The sequence below is a fragment of the Lissotriton vulgaris genome, chromosome 2_1, assembly GCF_964263255.1.
Source record: "Lissotriton vulgaris chromosome 2_1, aLisVul1.2, whole genome shotgun sequence".
In the NCBI taxonomy this organism is placed as follows: domain Eukaryota; kingdom Metazoa; phylum Chordata; class Amphibia; order Caudata; family Salamandridae; genus Lissotriton; species Lissotriton vulgaris.
This window is the reverse complement of record NC_141687.1, coordinates 919,637,243-919,655,886: the sequence shown is the minus strand read 5'-3', so window position 1 is coordinate 919,655,886 and position 18,644 is coordinate 919,637,243.

Genomic DNA, 18,644 nt, shown 5'->3' with positions numbered 1-18,644 from the left:
AGTCTGTTAGTTGCATTGGAAAGGGTAGTGGAGGCATAGAAGAGGGAAGGGTCTAGAAAGAGTTTATTTTGAGATCCTAGCAGCAGGAGAGGGTTTGGAATGAGTAGAAGTGGAAGGAAGAGTCAAAGGGAAGGATTTTGAAAGGCTTGTCTGGGAGATCGATTAGTGAAAGAGGTTTGGGATGATTGAAGGGACGGGTAAAGTAGGGAAGATTCTAGAAAGGGTTATTTTGGGGATCATAGTAAGGGAAGAGTCTAGAAAGGGTTATATTGGGGATCATAGTTGTAATTGTAAAACATTTATAAAGCGCATGGTTACCAGAGGCATCCCAGCGCTGGAGGCCATGTTCATGCACAAGTGTCAATTTTTGGAAACAGAAAGGTTTTTATGCATTTCTGAAAGACCAGATGGTTGGTTTCACATCGAATGTCAAAGGGGAGGGAGTTCCATAGCCTTGCTGAGTTATATGAAAAAAGGTGACCCCCTGTGTGTGTTTTCTTAATTCTAGGTACAGCTGCCATCTGTTTATTGCCTGATCGCAGGACTCTCTTAGGAAGGAGGAAATAAGGGAGCGTATAATGGTGGGCCAGAACCCAACTGTACCTTATGTAAAATGCAGAGGGCCTTAAACTGAACTATCTGCTGAATAGGCAGTCAGTAAGGGCAGCCAAGGCAGCCCCTGTTGACTGTCGGCTGGGAATATTCAGGAGTTGTCGTGCTGCACAGTTCTGAACAATTTGTAGTTTCTTAACAGTGGAGCATGGTGCTCCTAAGTATAGGGCATTGGCGTAGTCAAGCCTGGAAAGAAAAAGGGACTGGATCCCCACTTTCCTTGTCGAGAAGGGGAGAAGAGGAATGATTTTCCATGTCATCCTCATCAACCCAAAGCAGCTACCGGCAACTTTCCTTACTTGCTCACCAAAATCAAGTTTACGATCCAACCAAACCCCCAGACTCTTGATATATTCTTTGGGGGATGGGTGAGAACCAAAGCAACTTGGCCAGAATAGACTTATATTGGATACAGAAGGTTTACCCAGAAACATCAGCTCTGTTTTAGATCCGTTCAGCTTAAAACATGAGCCCTCCAGCCAGAGGGTGGTGATAGAGGATATATTGAGATAGGTATAGGGTGAGAAATAGGGTAGTGCATTGGAGAGAAAGTAGATTGAGGTCTAGCACGAGTCACAGAGTTTAGGCAGAGGATATATTTAGAGGGGTATGGGGTGAGATACAGGGTAGGGCATTGGAGATGCTGAATTGGGGGAAAAGTAAGAAATATAAAGATACATAAGTACATGGAAGGTTTGTATGGATAAGTAAGGTAATATATATAGATTTAAGTTGTAATAAACAAACTCAGACTTTCATGTATTGCTGTACTTTAAGCAAATTAATTTATATGTATATATTGTTCCCCTAATAGTGAAGTAATTGTTGATAGTCATTATAAAAATGTATTTATTTATACAATGACCGATACACATATTAAACATAGAAAAATATAACCATAAATAATATGTACATTTGTTAAGCAGAACTAATGAAAATCTACATATTTATAAACCAGATTATTATACACATTCATACAAAGGAATACACATATCTACGTGCACATAGATAGCCCAAATAACTGCTTATATACACAGGGATAGGCTATATATTTACGTTTGAGTATGGTGGCTCTGTGGGGTAGAGCCAACTCTTGAGTAGTCTTCTGAAGATAAGGTTGTTATTCATGGATCTTATATTTGTGGGTAAAGAGTTCCATAGTTTGACTGCTTGAACAGATAAGAATGTGCCACCTATGTTTTGTATGTTGGGATTTTGAGGCAAGGTGCCAATCTAGAGCTGAGGTTCCTTTTTTAAATGCATTTGGTGATATTGTTCCTGATGAAGACTGGCCCTGTTTCATGTATCATTTTGTGAGTGATGCAAAACAAATTTAATGTGGATCTTCTGGCAGTCTGTAACCAATGTAGGGCCTTCAAGGTAGCGGGAAATTTGACTTGTGGGTTTATATGTAAGAGTAGTCTGGAAGCAGAGTTTTGAATCCATTGTAGTCTTTTCATAGTTGTTACAGATAATCTGTGGTAAAGGTTATCAACATAATCAAGTTTTAACAGAACAAGAGAGCTTGTAGCCTGGACCTTGTGTAGAAATTCCAGGTGGGGGAAAATGTGTCACAGAGTTTTGATAGTAACTAAGCTGGACGGTGCTAGTTTGTCCACTTGGGCATTCATTAATAGCTTGGAATCCATGGTAATTCCGAGGTTTCTTATTTCCTTAGATACTTTAGGCAGTGATCCTAGATCATAAGGCCAGGCGGCGAATGGGTCATAATTTTAACAATATCCAAATGTGAGTACTTCTGTTTTGGAGGCATTCAATTTGAGATGGCTCCATGTCATCACTGATCAACGGCTATGAGGCAACTGAAAGTGTCTGAGTTTCCAATGTCTTTGGGTTTTCCAGTTTAAAGAGTATTTATGTATCATCTGCATAGTTATAGCATGTAAGGTCAAATTGATTGATCAGTGCCGGTAATGACTTCATTTAGATGTTGAAAAGCATGGGTAAGATGATAGAGTCTTGAGGGAACCCTGCTGTTGTAAAGTACGGTTTGAATGAGAAAGAGAGAGTATGGATGACATTAGTTCTGTTGCGAAGGTAGGATTTGATCCAGTTAGGAGAAGTTCCCTCTATGCCAGCTTCGTAGAGTCTTTGTATTAGAGTGCCATGGTCAACCGTTTCAAAGGCGGCTGAGAGGGTACACAGACAAAATATCAAGTTTTAAATTTCGATATACAATTATATCGAAGTTTAAATATCGATGGGACAAAATATCGAAGGTAAGTAATATCGACAGTCTTAATATCGATATTAGTATGATATCAGTAATATCGAAGTTTTAAATATCGATGTCAACAATATCGATATAAATAACTTTGATGTTACTAATATCAATTTTTAAATACATTTAGTGTATATTATATTGTATTTATTATGTTTTATTATTTATTTTTAATGTAATTTAATTAAATATTGTCTTTTACTACTGTAGCGGGTTGTGGGTTTATAGGGGAATAGGGTGGGAAGTAATTTAATTATGTTAAATTAATTATTAATTAGTAGGAATTATTAATTAATTAATTGAGAATTAATTTTTAATTAATTTTAATTAATTGATTCATTGATAAATATGTTCTGTAGCGGGTTATGGGTTTATAGGGGAATAGGGTGGGAAGTAATTTAATAATAATTAATTAATTAATATATGTGTGTAAATATTTTAATTAATAATTAATTGGTAATTAATTTATATTAATTAGTTAATTAATTAATATAATTTTGTACATATTTTTAATTATTAATTAGTTGGTAATTAATTAATATTAATTAGTTAATTACATTAATTAGAGTAATTTTTTTATATATAATTTTTTGTTATTCTTAATCAATTAATTGGGAAAAATAATATTAATTATTAAATTAAATTAATTACAGCTAATGTGCTAATATATTTACTTTATTGTTATTGTTAATTAATAATTAATTGGTAATTAAATAATAGTATTTAATTTTGGGTAAAGGAGTATTTTTAGGGTTCAGGGTCAGTTTTCAGTTTTTGGGTAAAGGGGTATTTTTAGGGTTCAGGGTCAGTTTTCAGTTTTTGGGTAAAGGGGTATTTTTAGGGTTCAGGGTCAGTTTTCAGTTTTTGGGTAAAGGGGTAATTTTAGGGTTCAGGGTCAGTTTTCAGTTTTTGGGTAAAGGGGTATTTTTAGGGTTCAGGGTCAGTTTTCAGTTTTTGGGTAAAGGGGTATTTTTAGGGTTCAGGGTCAGTTTTCAGTTTTTGGGTAAAGGGGTATTTTTAGGGTTCAGGGTCAGTTTTCAGTTTTTGAGTAAAGGGGTATTTTTAGGGTTCAGGGTCAGTTTTCAGTTCTTGGGTAAAGGGGTATTTTTAGGGTTCAGGGTCAGTTTTGGGTTTTTGGGGTACAGGGATATTTTTAGGGTTCAGGGTCAGTTTTGGGTTTTTGGGGTACAGGGATATTTTTAGGGTTCAGGGTCAGTTTTGGGTTTTTGGGGTACAGGCGTACAGGGTAAAAATTAAAAAAAATTACTTTAAATCAATTAAATGAAATTAAAAAAAAGAAAATTACATTAAGTTATTAAGTGTTTTATTTATTTTAAATGTATATGTATTAGTTTTAATTTTGTTTTAATATTTTTATTTAATATTTGTAAAATTATATGTATTTTATAATTATTTTTACATTATTATTAATACATTTAAAAAAACGATATTTTTAATTTCGATATTTTTGTACTACGATATTATTTTTTCGATATTTTTGTACTTACCTTTATGAAGATATGACTCCGATATTTTTGATGTCGATATTTTTGTGCCGATATTTTTGTAGTTCGATATTCTGTCTGTCGATATTATGTCAGACATTCGGCTGAGAGGTCAAAGAGAATTAGTGCACCAACCCCATTCCGGTCAACTGTGTTTTTTAGGTCATCCCAGTTGGCAATAAGTGCAAATTCTTTGCATCTTCCTGGGAGCAAGACTGTTTGAAAGTCTGAAAGTATGGAATTATCTGCAATGAATTGTGACATCTGGGTGAATGCTGCTCATTCTATCAGTTTGTCCAGGAAAGGTAAATTTGTAATCGGTCTGTAATTGTCGGGGTTACGCCATTCTATGTTTGCTTTCTTTAGTAATGGCATATTTGTGCCTTTTTTAGGTCTTCTGGAAACATTCCTGTATTAAAGGAATTGTTGATGATTCTTCTTACTGGTGTGGCAGCAGAGGTAGTTAGAAGAATTTTCTTGACGGTTTGTGGTGGATACGGGACAGAAGAGCTGCCAGCAGGCCTGCTTGCTTCAGTCAGGTCCATAAATTCATTGTGTGATATTTGGTGGAGAGAATGCAGCAGCTGGGTTTGCCTACTCGTGAAGGAATATTTCGGAAAAGGGTTGGTGCTGGTGGGTTTTCTTTGTTTTAACTGAGCATGGAATCATGGATCCAGCATTTTTCCAACATCTTTGACTCAAGTAATCTAACAGTTTCCCATGTAGAAGGCTGGCCCATCTTAGCCTTAGACATTACTATTGGAGAAACCATGGCTAGTATAAGAACCAGTAAAGGAGGTAAGGCCCAGGGACCGGATGGCGTTCCCATAGACGTGTATAAGACTGCACCAGAGATTTGGGGTCCATTGCTTACCAAAATCTTCAATGCAGCCATCTGTTGTAAAATACCGTCTACTTGGGAAGAGTCAATAATCATCCCCATTTATAAGAAAGGCGACCGGGGGGATGCAAAAAATTACCGACCTATATCCTTACTGGACTCATCTGTTAAAATCATGAGTAGGGTCCTCCTAGTAAGACTAGAGGAGTGGGCAGAAACCAACGAGATCCTAAGTAACTGTCAGTTTGGTTTTAGAAAAGGCCGCGGCACCATTGAACAGTGCCTGAACTTAGAGCTACTGGTAGGGAAATATACCCAGGCAAAAAAAGGGTCGCTTTATTTATGCTTCGCTGACCTAAGTAGCGCTTTTGATTTGGTAGATCACGCTATATTATGGGTCAAATTATTAGAAATGGGAGCACCTGAAGGCATTATATATTTCCTAGCCCGCCTGTATGAAAAGCTCCGCACCAGTGTCCGTTATGGACCCGAAGGGGAATGTACGACCAAGTTTGGGATTGGAAGAGGTATTAGACAGGGGTGCGTTTTAGCACCCCTGCTCTTTACTCTCTTTATTAATGAGGTTGAATCTGCCCTGCAGGCAGTCACTGCGGATGCCCCTAGAGTCAATAATCTTAATATACCTGTACTACTCTATGCGGATGACGCAGTGTTACTGTCTAGGACACCCTTGGGTCTCCAACGTCTGATGGATTGTTTTGTATCTTTCATCAATAATAGGAAACTGGTGATCAATAAGTCTAAAACATATGTAATGGAGTGCAGGCCGGGAAAAGCAAAAACGAAAGGTAAAACTCACTATTTAATTGATGGTGAACCGGTTAAAAAAGTTGAACATTTTTGTTATTTGGGAATTACCTTTTCTAATAATGGGAGCTGGGCCACTGAACATAAAGTAGTCAGAACTAAGATGATTAGGAGTGCCAATGGGGTCTTCTTGTTTGCCAAGAAGCTGGGGAATAGACGTATTAAAGACATGTTAAAAATTTACCAAGCCAGATGTCTTTCTGCGGCCCTTTATGGGGCCGGTGTCTGGGGTATGTCATCTTCTAAGAGCCTTCAGGTAGAGGAGAATCTCTTCCTGAAAAAGCTCTTGTGTTTACCCAAGTCTACCTCCAACTCCTTGGTTCATAAGGAAACAGGGATTCAAGCCCTAAGTGATCTGATTATGTTAAGGCCCCTATTACTGTGGCGCTCTATCTGGCTTAGCGATGGTACCTCATTGAATAGAGCAATTATCGAGGACTGTCTTTCATTGGACCAGCACGTAAAGATCCCTTGGATCAAATATATTATTGAATGTTCACAAAAATTATTCGGGATCAATGTGCTGAAGGACCCTTACAGTCACTCGGACATCCCTAAATCTAATGTGAAAACAATCTTTCTGAATTACTGTAATGCAAGGCATGTTCTAGAGGATTTTAAGTTAACCACATGTGTACTGTACAATAGCATGAATGAATTTACTGGTTTTAGCCCATATTTGTCACAGGTAACAAGAGTTTCGCACCAGTTTGTACTAACCAGAATGAGGATGGGTATTGTACATTATCTGGTTGCGTGCCCTAACATTAAAATGCGCCCTATTGGCCCATGTGAATGTGATAATAAAACAGAACAAAGCACTAAGCACTTTTTATTAGCATGCGAATTGTATAGGGAGTTACGGAAATTCTACTTGAAGCCTTTGTTGACAGATTTGGAGTGAGAAATACCACAGATGCTATGAGACTGCTTTTTAATCTGAATCACCCGGACATTTGCTTTTAATTGTATATTTTTAATAATGTGTTTTCTTTAATGAAATATGTATGAATTGTCTGTATTTGTAACCATATGTGCTTTTATGGACATGTTTTTTAAATGTTCCGAATAAAGCTTTATGAAATGAACTAGGAGTTCAATGTGTCTGCTTTGGTTGTGTAATGATTTTCCAGTTTGTCTGTGATGAGCTCCTTCTACGTAATTTGGTTTACTAAATCTGGTGAGAATTTGATAGAATTCTTTGTTTGCACATTTAGCATTTTGAATTCTGTGGGTATGGTATCTTTTTCCTTTAGCTTTTTTGATTGATGACTCGCATAATCTGTTAAGTTTCTGAAGGTGAAGTTTGTCTTGATTGGTGTTGGTTTTGGACCAGGTGCATTGCAGTTTTCTAATTTGCTGTTTAATCTCTTTTAGCTCTGTATTTCTCCAAGGTGCTTGTTTTCTTTTGTGTTGTTCTGAGTGGTATTAGGATATTAAAATATTTCTGTAGCCATTCATATAGTTCTTGTGCGGAATGTATTGTGAATAGATCTGTATTAGAAGTTAGTTGTGTTTCTAAATGTTCAAAATTGAGGTTGGTCCATGGTCAATGGATGTATGCATGAGCAGTTCTCTTTTAGGTGTATTGCTTTGTGTTGTTTTATGTTGGAAAGAAAGCAAATGGTGGTCTGACTAAAGTAACTGTTTGAAAGTTAACTATTTCTGGATTTGCAAGATTGACATCTAGGATGTGTCCAGCGATGTGTGTGGGTTTGAGAACAATCTGATGCAGGTTCAGTGCGTCTAGGCGGGCGATGAATATTTTTGGTTGGGGAATATTTTGTCAAACCAAATGTTTAGGTCACCGAGAATGCAAATGTTGGAGTGTAATGTTATCATGTTTGAAGCTGTGTCTAGAAATGTGTCTGGGAATGTTGCATTGCTACGTGGAGGTCTGTAAAGGAGAAGGAAGTTACAGGAGGAAGATGGTGTAAGGTTGCATCTGGTGAAGAGGGCTACAGAAACTTGTATGGAGACATCGTCCGCTTTAGTGATATTTAATGTTTGCTTGAACACAGCAGATAGGCCACATCCTCTTTTGCCTTTATGATTTTGTGTCATAGTTTGGTAACCTATAGTAACTGCTTCATGCAACACTGGACCAAGTCATCTCCCAACCATGATTAATTTATGAAGAGTATGTCAGTGAGAAGGTCCTAGATGTGATGCTGTATTTTTATAGTTATCAAGCATTTATTAGTAGGCAGTTTAGAGAATGCCTTTTGATGATGGTATGACTTTGTTTTGTAGAAGAGGGAGCAGTGATTTGTGGATTTGTAGCTGGTGTGCTGATATTAGCTGTATGGGTATAGCAATAGTGTAGTTGTTCTGTATCGTATTCCTCGTCCAGCAGGCTAAGTGCTACTGCAACACGCAATGCAGAGGGGGGTCCTGGATCCTGAAAACTATGATGTCTGTAAGTCACAATGGCTACCATACCATGCTGTAGTAATATATTTGGGTCAGTGTGCTCCAAAATGCACCACCAGCTACATACTACACCCATAATAATATGTTGCTGAATATATTTGCTGCTGACAGTAATACCCCAACTCTGAAAATCGTTCCAGCACAACTGTATTAAGTAGGCCTTTTTTGATGTGACAATAAATTAAAGAATTAAAGTATTCAGCAGAGGTCTGGCATGTCAGATTTTGTGCACCTCCATTCAAGGGAAAAATGTTAAGAAGTGGCAAAAAGATCTGTTTTCTTCAATAGGAAATTTTGCTCGCACCCACAGGAAAAAAACTGCAGAATTGTTTTACACCAATCTTCACACGAAAGTAGAAATTCGCTCAGCATGCTTTGTTAGGTTTGGAGTACATTCATTCAGTATTTTGGGAGAAGTTAACATGAAAAAGCAGTGCTTGGTGGTCTTGAAAGGGTTTGCAGTTTTATATATCTGGCTTGTTTTAGTCAGCAGAGTTCGTGGACTGGGTTCGAGAATAATCTTTGGAATAAAATTAAAAATATAAAAGCGTCCTATTGGTTAAGGGGACTTTCAGCTTTCATTGACCAGGTTGGGTCCCAAAATATGAACCCAAGGTTGCCTACCTGACAATGAATGGCTGGCTACAAGAGAAAATAAATGACTCTTGCTGCTGCCATTATAAGACACTGTCACACAAAAAGTAAAGGCAACATAAGAGGGCACGGTAAGCAGACATTAACTCTCTGGTCATTGCCATGGGACCCTGAACGTTCCATATTTACCAAAAAGAGAGAGCGGGGGGACCAAGGAGCTAATTCAGGTCCAGTGTCCGCGCTCCTTATACTCATAATTAAATCAACAGGAGGACAAAGTTCCTATGCCAGGGTGCAAAAAGTCACCCATACATGAGGGTGCAAAAAGTCACCCATGTAGTGCAAAAACAAAAAAAAGAAAAGAGGAAAAGAAATCCTAGGTGTCAAAGTCCCAAACATGAGAGGGAATCTCATTCTACATCCTCTGCTGCCCTCACACACCCTGAGGAGTGTCATGCTTCATCATCGGGCGTTTGCTCCTCGTCGGGCCGGCGCTGCAATTCCTTACGGGTCCCCCGAAGGGTCACTTTATCGGAGATCTTTTAGAGGATTGCCGGATGGTGCATGTGGGTGTGTGGGGAGTGGGTCAAAAGAAGAGAACAGAGGGTAAAAAAAGTGCGTGCAAGTGTGATAATAAAGGGTAAACATGCAGCAATATGATTTTGTAGTATACCCTTGGCAGTCCTAAGAACTGCTAAAAATTGTTGTGATTGCCCCAAGAAAAGGCCAAATTTGCCTAGGTGTCAATAGTCAAGGCCAACATGTTTGGTGCCTATGTCGCGCTGAGATCGTTAGCGCTTCGTCAGGACCATAAAAATAAAACAGTGAAGTGCATGTAAAATACTAAGAATACATTAAAAATATCCTCTCAACATAACCAGGGCGGGGCAGAACCTGTATACCCTCATTGTGGTTACAGCTACTTTTTCTCACCGAAACCTGGCTCCAGGACTCGGATGCCGCTATTCTTAATCTTACCTTTCCTCCGGAATATACGGTCTTCACACTGAATCGTGCCACGAGAGGAGGTGGCATTGCTATGGCGGTAAAATCGTGCTTCCCCGCGGAATGGAAAGCCCTTGGGTTGCCAGCCTGTGAGAGCGCTCTCTTTAAAGTGTCCTTTAGTCATCACTTCACGCTGAGTGGCATTCTTATCTATCGCCCTCCAGGCAATGACACAGCCTTCAAGACTGCCCTTGCTGATATGGTTAGTTCTTTAGCACCTACTTGTGCGAACTTCAACATTACTGGCGACCTTAACATTCACTTTGATCGCGTATCATCCATAGCCATAGACACTTTGCTTGCAGATCTTGAAGCACTGCAACTTGTCCAACTTGTTACGCTTCCCACTCATACTGGGGGACACATCCTTGATCCCTTCTTCTCCACTTTGGAGAGGATGAAGGTGTCCAACCCGATCCCGGTTGGCTGGACCGACCACCTACTGGTGGAAGTCTTCTGTCCCATTGATAATTCGCCATTCAAACCTGTGGATAGGCTGATCCTTAAAAGACACTGGCAGAAGCTCAAACTTGAGGAGTTTTATAAGATACTGGAGCAGAAACCCTTAAGCTCTTCTTTGGATGTGGAGCAAGGATACGACCTGTTCTGCAAATGGATTTCGGATGCCCTTGATTCCCTTATACCTATGCGCTGGTCAAAATGTCATTCCAAGGTACCCAGCCAGTGGTATAATGACTCTCTTGCCGAGCTTAAAAAAATCTGCCGGAAAGCTGAGAGGGAATGGAGGAAGTCTTATGAACTCAGTCTGAAATCCTCTTATTTTGCCAAATTGAAGACCTACCACAGGGCAATCTGCAGAACTCGGGCCGCATTCTATGCCCAGGAATTCCAAACTAGCACCAACCCCTCTAAATTAATTTTCAAGGTCCTTAAAGACCTTTTGAATAAAAGAGCCACTTCGGCAGAAATCTGCACCGACTCTCATTGTGAGAGTCTAGCCTCCTTCTTTTTGGAGAAAGTGCAGGCTATCTACCGAGGATTTGACCTATCTCTGCCTGATCCTGAGCCAGCTGGCCCAAATCTCTCGGGCTATGAGACTCTGACCTCCTTGCCTGACTTGTCTATGGAGGCCTTTGAAAAACTGAGCCTCAGGATTAAATCAGGCTCCCCTCTGGATCCGCTGAAGCCAGCTCAAATTAAGCTGCTCTCCCCCTTGTGTTGGGTCCCGATTCTTACCTTGATCAACCTGTCGTTGTCTACAGGAATGGTCCCCTCCGCATGGAAGCGGGCGGTAGTCACCCCAGTTTTAAAGAAGGCAAATGCAGACCCGCTCTTGCCTGAGAACTATCGCCCCATATCTCTTCTTCCCTGGACGGCCAAAGTCACCGAGGCTCATGTCAATTCCATCTTGACTGACCATCTTGCTCATAACCATATATTAGATCCGAGTCAGAATGGCTTTCGACCGGGACACAGCACCGAGACCGCTTTGCTCTACATGACCGAGCATCTGCGTCTGGTGCTCGACTCTGGGCGGACGGCGGCGCTCTTTTTATTAGACCTGAGCGCCGCATTCGATACGGTGTCCCACCGTATTCTGATTCAGCGCCTAGAGGAAGCTGGAGTAGCAGGGACTGCTCTTCAGTGGTTCCGCTCGTTCCTTACTGATCGTTTCTTTAAGGTGGCTATACCACCCTGCCAGTCCACCTTTCATCCATTGAACCTGGGGGTCCCACAGGGCTCCTCGTTAAGCCCAACTTTGTTCAACCTCTACGTGAAACCGCTAGCTGCGATCGTCAAACAGTGGGGTTTGACGATGACCTCATATGCAGATGACACGCAGCTGGCGGTGACACTGAGTGGAGACCCTGAAGTGTATGCCCCCAGATTCCGAGCAGGACTTGTGGCAGTGGCAAATTGGTTAAAAACCAATTGTTTACAACTAAATGCCAAAAAAAAACGAAGTTATGGTTTTGGGGAAACATGCGGAGCTTTGGGGAGATCAGTGGTGGCCTCCAGAATTGGGCGTCACCCCCGTCCCTACTTCTGAAGTAAAGAACTTAGGGGTATGGTTGGATCCGGCTCTTACCTTTATGGGTCACACGAAGAAGGTTGCTGCCACCTGCTACGGAATCCTGCGAGGATTAAGGCCAATCCTCAAATTTTTTGACCCCCCCACCCGGCAGCTCGTGGTCCAAGCCTCAGTCCTGTCTCGGCTGGACTACGGTAGCGCACTGATGCTGGGGGTAAACCAGGCTGAGGCATCTAGGCTACAAAGGGAACAGAATGCTGCGGCGCTGGCCATTGTTGGTCTTCCTAGGCATTGCTCGGTCTCCAGCACTATTTATGCCCTTCATTGGCTGCCGGTTAGGCAAAGATTTAAGTTTAAAGCGCTCTGTTTGGCCTTTAAAATTTTGAAGCTCTCCTCGCCGCCTGCATTGGCTAACTTGCTCACCCCCTATGTTCCTTCGAGGTCTTTGAGATCGGAGGCCCTTCATCTCGCGGTCTGCCCCCGGTTTAAACTCAGCAGGATGGGTGGCCGATCTTACCGAGTGCTTGCCGCTGGGTTATGGAATTCTCTCCCGGTGCACATTCGAGCTCTGAACAATCTGTCCGTCTTCAGACGTGCTATTAAAACTTTCCTGTTTGCTGTACTTGCTTAGCCGTCTGTTTCCTTCCTTTTGCATGTTATGTTTTGGTACTTGTTCAAGCGCCAGGACGCCCCTTTGCTGGGGCAGCTGCGCGCAGTATAAATAATATTAACATAACATAACATAACATAGCTGCTAGATGGAGACCGTACCTGAATGATACCCGTTGATTATGAGTAAGATGCCTCACCTCACCTGGCAACAGCTCGGACGGGAGGCACTGCTCTGTACGTCAGTACCCCGGGCTTTCAAAAGCTGCGACCGGAGTTCCCCCAAAAAGTGAGAATTTTTTTTTAATTGTCCTTAAATTAAATTTAAAAAAATTGAATTGCAGACTCAAAACACCTAAGGTGGTGCGGACTATGAGCACCATCTTAGGTGTATCTGGTTTACAGCCTAGTTGTTGGGGCCACGCACTGGCAGTGCCATTTGGGGTGTATCAAGTTCATGGCCCTGAAAAATACGCATTAGGGATTAGGGGAGGGGCATTTAAAATTAAGCTTTGTGTATAATGTATACTTTGTTTTAAATATATATTCAAAAAGTACTCCCAGTCCTGGCTTGGTTCTACATTCTAAAATTAGGAGATCATTCATACCCAACTTAAAATTCCCTGAGCTGCCAAGTTGCCAATTTGCTTGTGTGTGACATTCCCATACTTTCAGAGCACCTACATTTGACATTTCCATGTTATAAGTGTGAGCCTTTGAAATTTTCTAACAAACTTAAGCAAGTGCTTATGCAATGCTGTTTAATTTGTTACCCCTGGTATTGCCAAATAATTGTCTAAGTATTCTAAAAATAAAAAAATGCTTCAATATAACGCACACAATTTGAGGGCGGCTTTACCAACACATACACATGGCTCTCTTCTTCTCCTGTATCTAGATTCTTTTTTTCTTCTCCTCCTGTTTCTAGTCCTCTGGATCTTTTTTCCTCCCTCATTTCCTCATTTCTCCACTTTCTCTGCACCTTCTTCTTTTTTTTATTTCTACCTCTTTCTACTCCTCTTTTGACAACTCTTTCTTTCTTCTTTGTCTGGGATACCTTACTCCTTATTTGTCCAGTGTCTCTCTTTTCTAACATTTCTTTCTGTCCTTTCCAAATCTCTTTATTCTCCATCTTCTCAGTTTTTCTTCTTTTCACTATCCCCTTTGCAATTTTTTCCTCTTTCTCCAATGTTTTGATCCACCTCGTTCCTCTAGTACACCTAAGTTTGCTTTTACTTCACCTCCCTTTCAGTGTCTCTCTTCCCCATTCACCTCTAGTGCCACTCTCATTCCTCCCATATCCTCATTATTTTTTTTCTTCCAATTTTTATTGTTTTCTTAAATACAAATCTTCCACGCCATTGAGAGCAGAGCATACACTTGCAGGTAGCCTGAGACACTGCAAGTAGAGCAATGCTGGGAACAGAGTAAAAATGCATGAAATAGCGATACTTGACAACAGTCATAGCTTCAGCAGTTGTTAATCTACTTACCAGAGGCGCAACTAGAGGCAAATATGGGGGGGGGTCTGATTCTTCCAGCAATATGCAGAGTGGAGATGCAGGGGCTCTAAGAAGGGGTGAAAACACAACAAAGCCTCGTTAGCAAGTAAATGGTCTTTTAAAGACCTGTGAAGTACTCGCGTGCGGCTATGCGTGTGCCCGGGAAGCTTTCTCAGCCCGGGCTGCCACACACGATGTGGGGGCTGAAGCCCTTTGAGCCCAATGGGCGTAGCGTGCCTGATCCTTACCCATCCCACCCTCCTGACTGGCATCCAGTATTTAGTAGAAAACAGTGGTGCAACAATCACCTCTCTCCCCTCTTGCAGTGGCATATACTTGCTGCTCTATCGTGGCTCAGACATCTATGCCCCTCCTCCACTCACTACGCACAAGGGGCCATATTATCAAGAAAGGGCGATACATTATCGCCGCTTTTATCGGCAGGAAACTGCAGTTAAAGCGGCGATAATGGGCTTGATAATATGCCCTTGTGAATTCCCATAGAAGCCCAGGTTCTGGTTTAACCTGGGCTTCTATGGGAATTCACAAGGGCACAAGGGCGGGAGAGAGATCAAGCACAGGCAAAGGAGGTTATCGTGAGCAGGAGGGTGATCCTCAAGCAGGGGTCCACCCACTAGACACTAGGGAGTAGTGTATTAGGGGGGAAGTGCCCCCCTTGCAGTAGGCTAGTGATTCCCCTTATATTGACCAAAAAACTCTCTGTATTCCCCCCCCCCCTAGGGGCAGATAGGGGTTATTTACCCCTAATTTGCACCACAAGAGGGAAGGGGAAGCAGAAAGCCCACTAGATGCCAAGGATTGCTTTTTTGAGTGGGGAGTGCTTCCCCCAGCAATGGGCTATTGCTCCCCATATCCCTCTTTCAACAAAACGTTATCAGCCCCTGGGGGCAGAAGGGAGGGTTTACCTGCATTCTGCTCCCCTGGTGGGGGGTATCAGACAACCCACTAGACACTAGTGATTATTTTGTTTTGCGGAGGAAATGCCTCCTGATGGCAATGAGCTAGTGCTCCTCACTCCTCAGAACAAAAAATCTTTATACCCCCTTGGGTGCAGTTAGGAGGTATTTACATCCATTCTGCCCCACAAGGAGGGCAGAAAGCCCATTAGACATGTGCTCCACCCTCCCGGCACAAACACTTTTTAGTGTTTTACCTCTAATCTGGCTCAAGGGGGCTAGACACCCCAAAGGGCACCAGCACCAGAGATTCTTTTTTTGAGGGGGGATCTAATTCTTTAGTATTGGTCTAGTGCTTCTCCCTTCCCAAGGCACTAAATGCCTTTTGCCTCCCCCCGCACCAAGGTTGCATTAGGGGGTCTTTACCTCCAATCTGTCCCTTTGGAGCGAGTAGAAATCTGGAGGAGTGTGGCTCAATGGTTAGCGCTGCAGACCCTGATGCCTAGTTCTGGCCCGGGATCAGGGTTCAATTCCCGCCTCGGTGGGTCTTGTGCTCAATTTCCTCGGACCTGACAATTCTCGCCTCGGTGCCTATTCTAATCATGGGCCCCACGCTGCAACTCTGGGCTATAGCTTGCTTAACCTCCACACCGGCCCCAACAGCGCTAGGATGCCTGGCTTCACCCTGGGGGTGCCCAGGAGTGGACACTTCCCAGGGAAAGCTAGGAAGGGTTCCACAGCGGTATGAGTAATAGCGCCAGGAAACCGCTTGGTGACAGTGCGCTCTACAAATACCTTGACATTTACATTTACACTAGACTCCAGGGATTTTTTCGTTAAAAAAAAGGGTGAGCTGCCCGCTCAGTATCGGGCTAAGCCCCCTCACCAACCTATACCCAGTCTTTTTTGCCCCCAGAGGCAGAATTTATGTTTTCCCACTTGGCCCCATGGCGTGGGAAGGTGGGAAGCTCAGTGAATCCAAACAATATTTTTTACGAAATAATGGAGTAGGGTCTGGCTCATGCTGACTTCAAACCCCACCTGTATCCCCACCAGACTCGGGCCTGATTTAGAGTTCAGCAGACCGATTACATGATGGATATCCTGTCTGCTGCTTTGCAAGTGCATTATATCCGATAGCACTTGTAATGTGGCAGACAGAATATATATCACATTTGTGACTGCTTTACATATCTGCTGGACTCTAAATCAGGCCCTCAGCCTTTTGCTTCCCTGGGAACTAATGCATTCTGTGTCAGGTCCAGAGGTGAGGATTATGCATACTCTCTTCGCTTTAATCAAGTAGCAGCCATTTTAACAAGATAAAGCAGAAAACTACTATTCCCATGAGACCTTGGGAACAACACCACAGTTCAAACAGATCATAAACCAATAAAAAAGAGTCCAAGCAACAGCCAATGAGGGATCCCAGTTGTTGCAGTATCGTCCTTCACTTATGCCCCAACTTCCTCTTTCTTTGCGGCTAAAAGCCATGTTAAGCGCTTTCTCTTGACCTCGGTGCTTCCTGGGTGTATTGGTAATACTGTGTTGCATTCAAGTTATTATTATTATTGCTGTCATTGCGGCTGTATTGTTCATTTGGTATTTTGCTCATTTGTCTTTTTCTCAATGCGCTGTGAGACTGGTCTGCGCTCCCTTCACTGCTGTGTGTGATGCGGCTCCCCATTGCGTACCTCTGCCCACTAGGTTGTGCCGGCCCTCGTCGCTCCCTATGATGTGCGAGTCTCATTCCCTCAGCTAAACAGGCATGAGATCGCACGTCACAGTCTGGAGCCTTTCGTACCTGGAGTGTGGTGGCCTGGATAGTTAGGGTCTGTAGCCAGTTGCAGACCTGTTGATCAAACATCTACACTCGTTAAGGGTGTGTATCTTCTTCACGTTTCAACGTGTGACGCCTTTCGGGGTGTGTCTGTATTTCCCGATTGGCTTTTTCAGTTAATTTTCAGCCCGATCGGCCTTCCCAGGACATTATTAGCCTGTGTGGGTTTATTTTCTCAGACTGTTCAGGCTGTCTGTTGGGACACCTTCTCTCAGACGTTTTCTCCCACTATATAATTTCTGGCACCAAAGGAGGGGAATCTTCATGTTCAGACCCACTGCAGTGAGGCTTTGCACACCCTAAATTGTTGTCTGTCTCCCAGCCCTATCCCTACAGCGTTTGCACTGCACAGCTCTGATTACATTTCATCTGTTACTGCAGGAGGCTTTTTTTACTCATAATGTAGGTTTTTGATGAGACACAAGGTAATGGGGACCCTCTTGACTACCTGCCCTTTGATAATCCCTTCCATGAGGTGGTAGACGACTCTATCTACCGGGCAGTGGCTGAGGCTATGGCTCACATGGAGCAACGCCTCTCTCAGCACATAGCAATCGCATGCGCAAAGATGGCAAACTCAGCTCTCAGTCTAATAAACCCCTGGGCCCTACCTCTGCCCCTGATGAGATCTGGGCTAAGCGCTCCGGGAAGAAGGATTGGACCACAACACTTTTGAATGCCTAAATCATGCCTTTTTGAATCAGGACTCTGCTCCTCTGGCCCCAAGTAAAACCCCTGGTCCCAGTTTTGAATCCCCTTCCCTTATTTCCCCAGATCCAGACGACCCTCAGGGGGATAGTGACGATGACCAAGGGCCATCACGCTAAACCCAGCCTCCTGGACCTAGATGACATCATTCATCCCAGCTCTGCAGAATGGGCCCCCACAGAAAGGTTGTCTGCCTATGTGGCAGCAAGAATTCATAAGCCTCTTGAGAAAGAAGCTCGCAGCCACCTTAAAGCTGAGCGCCCTCGCTCATCTTTACAGGGGAAGGTTTCCTTCACCCCGAACTGGGCCCTACTATGGCCACTTTTGTGGCGAAATTTATGAGACATCCTAAAAAAGGTATCAACAGGTCCTGGCGAGCTTGCAAGAACAAACTCCTTGACACCCTAGGTCCATTGACAAAGATATTCGGCATGGCAGAGGATGCGAAGTCTTCTGGCTCAGTATTTCCCCTGAAGTCCCATCTGGCTGGGCAAAGTGTGCCATTATATTTCTTGGCAATGGCAATTGTGCTTTGTCTGGAGAGCGCCGGCGCTCATTCCTTATCAAGGTAAATCCCAAATTGGGAGATCTGGTGGTTTCGGAGGCCGATGCTGTTGCCCAAGGGGGTCTCTATGAGAGCCCTTTATAAAGGAGCTGGGCAAATTTGTGAACACATTTACATCATTAGATAATGCCCAATCTTTCCATCAAGTGGGTCTTTCACCATCGGGTTTTCCACAGGGCCGATTAAAACAAGGGCCACTCATCTGTCCGTTCAGTCTCTCAATACCCCCAGGGTCAAGGCTCCAGATGCAATGCCTAATAGGATAAGTCCTGTTATGCCACATTCTACCTGACCATAGGCCATCACTTCAGAGGCAAGAGATTCAACACGACTTCCTGTTCCTGTGACTGTTATTCCTTCTTCCTCTCTTAGGGTTGAGGGATCAATTGGCGGGTTTCGCACACACATGATGTTCTATCACCTCAGGCGCATGGGCCCCACAAACCATTC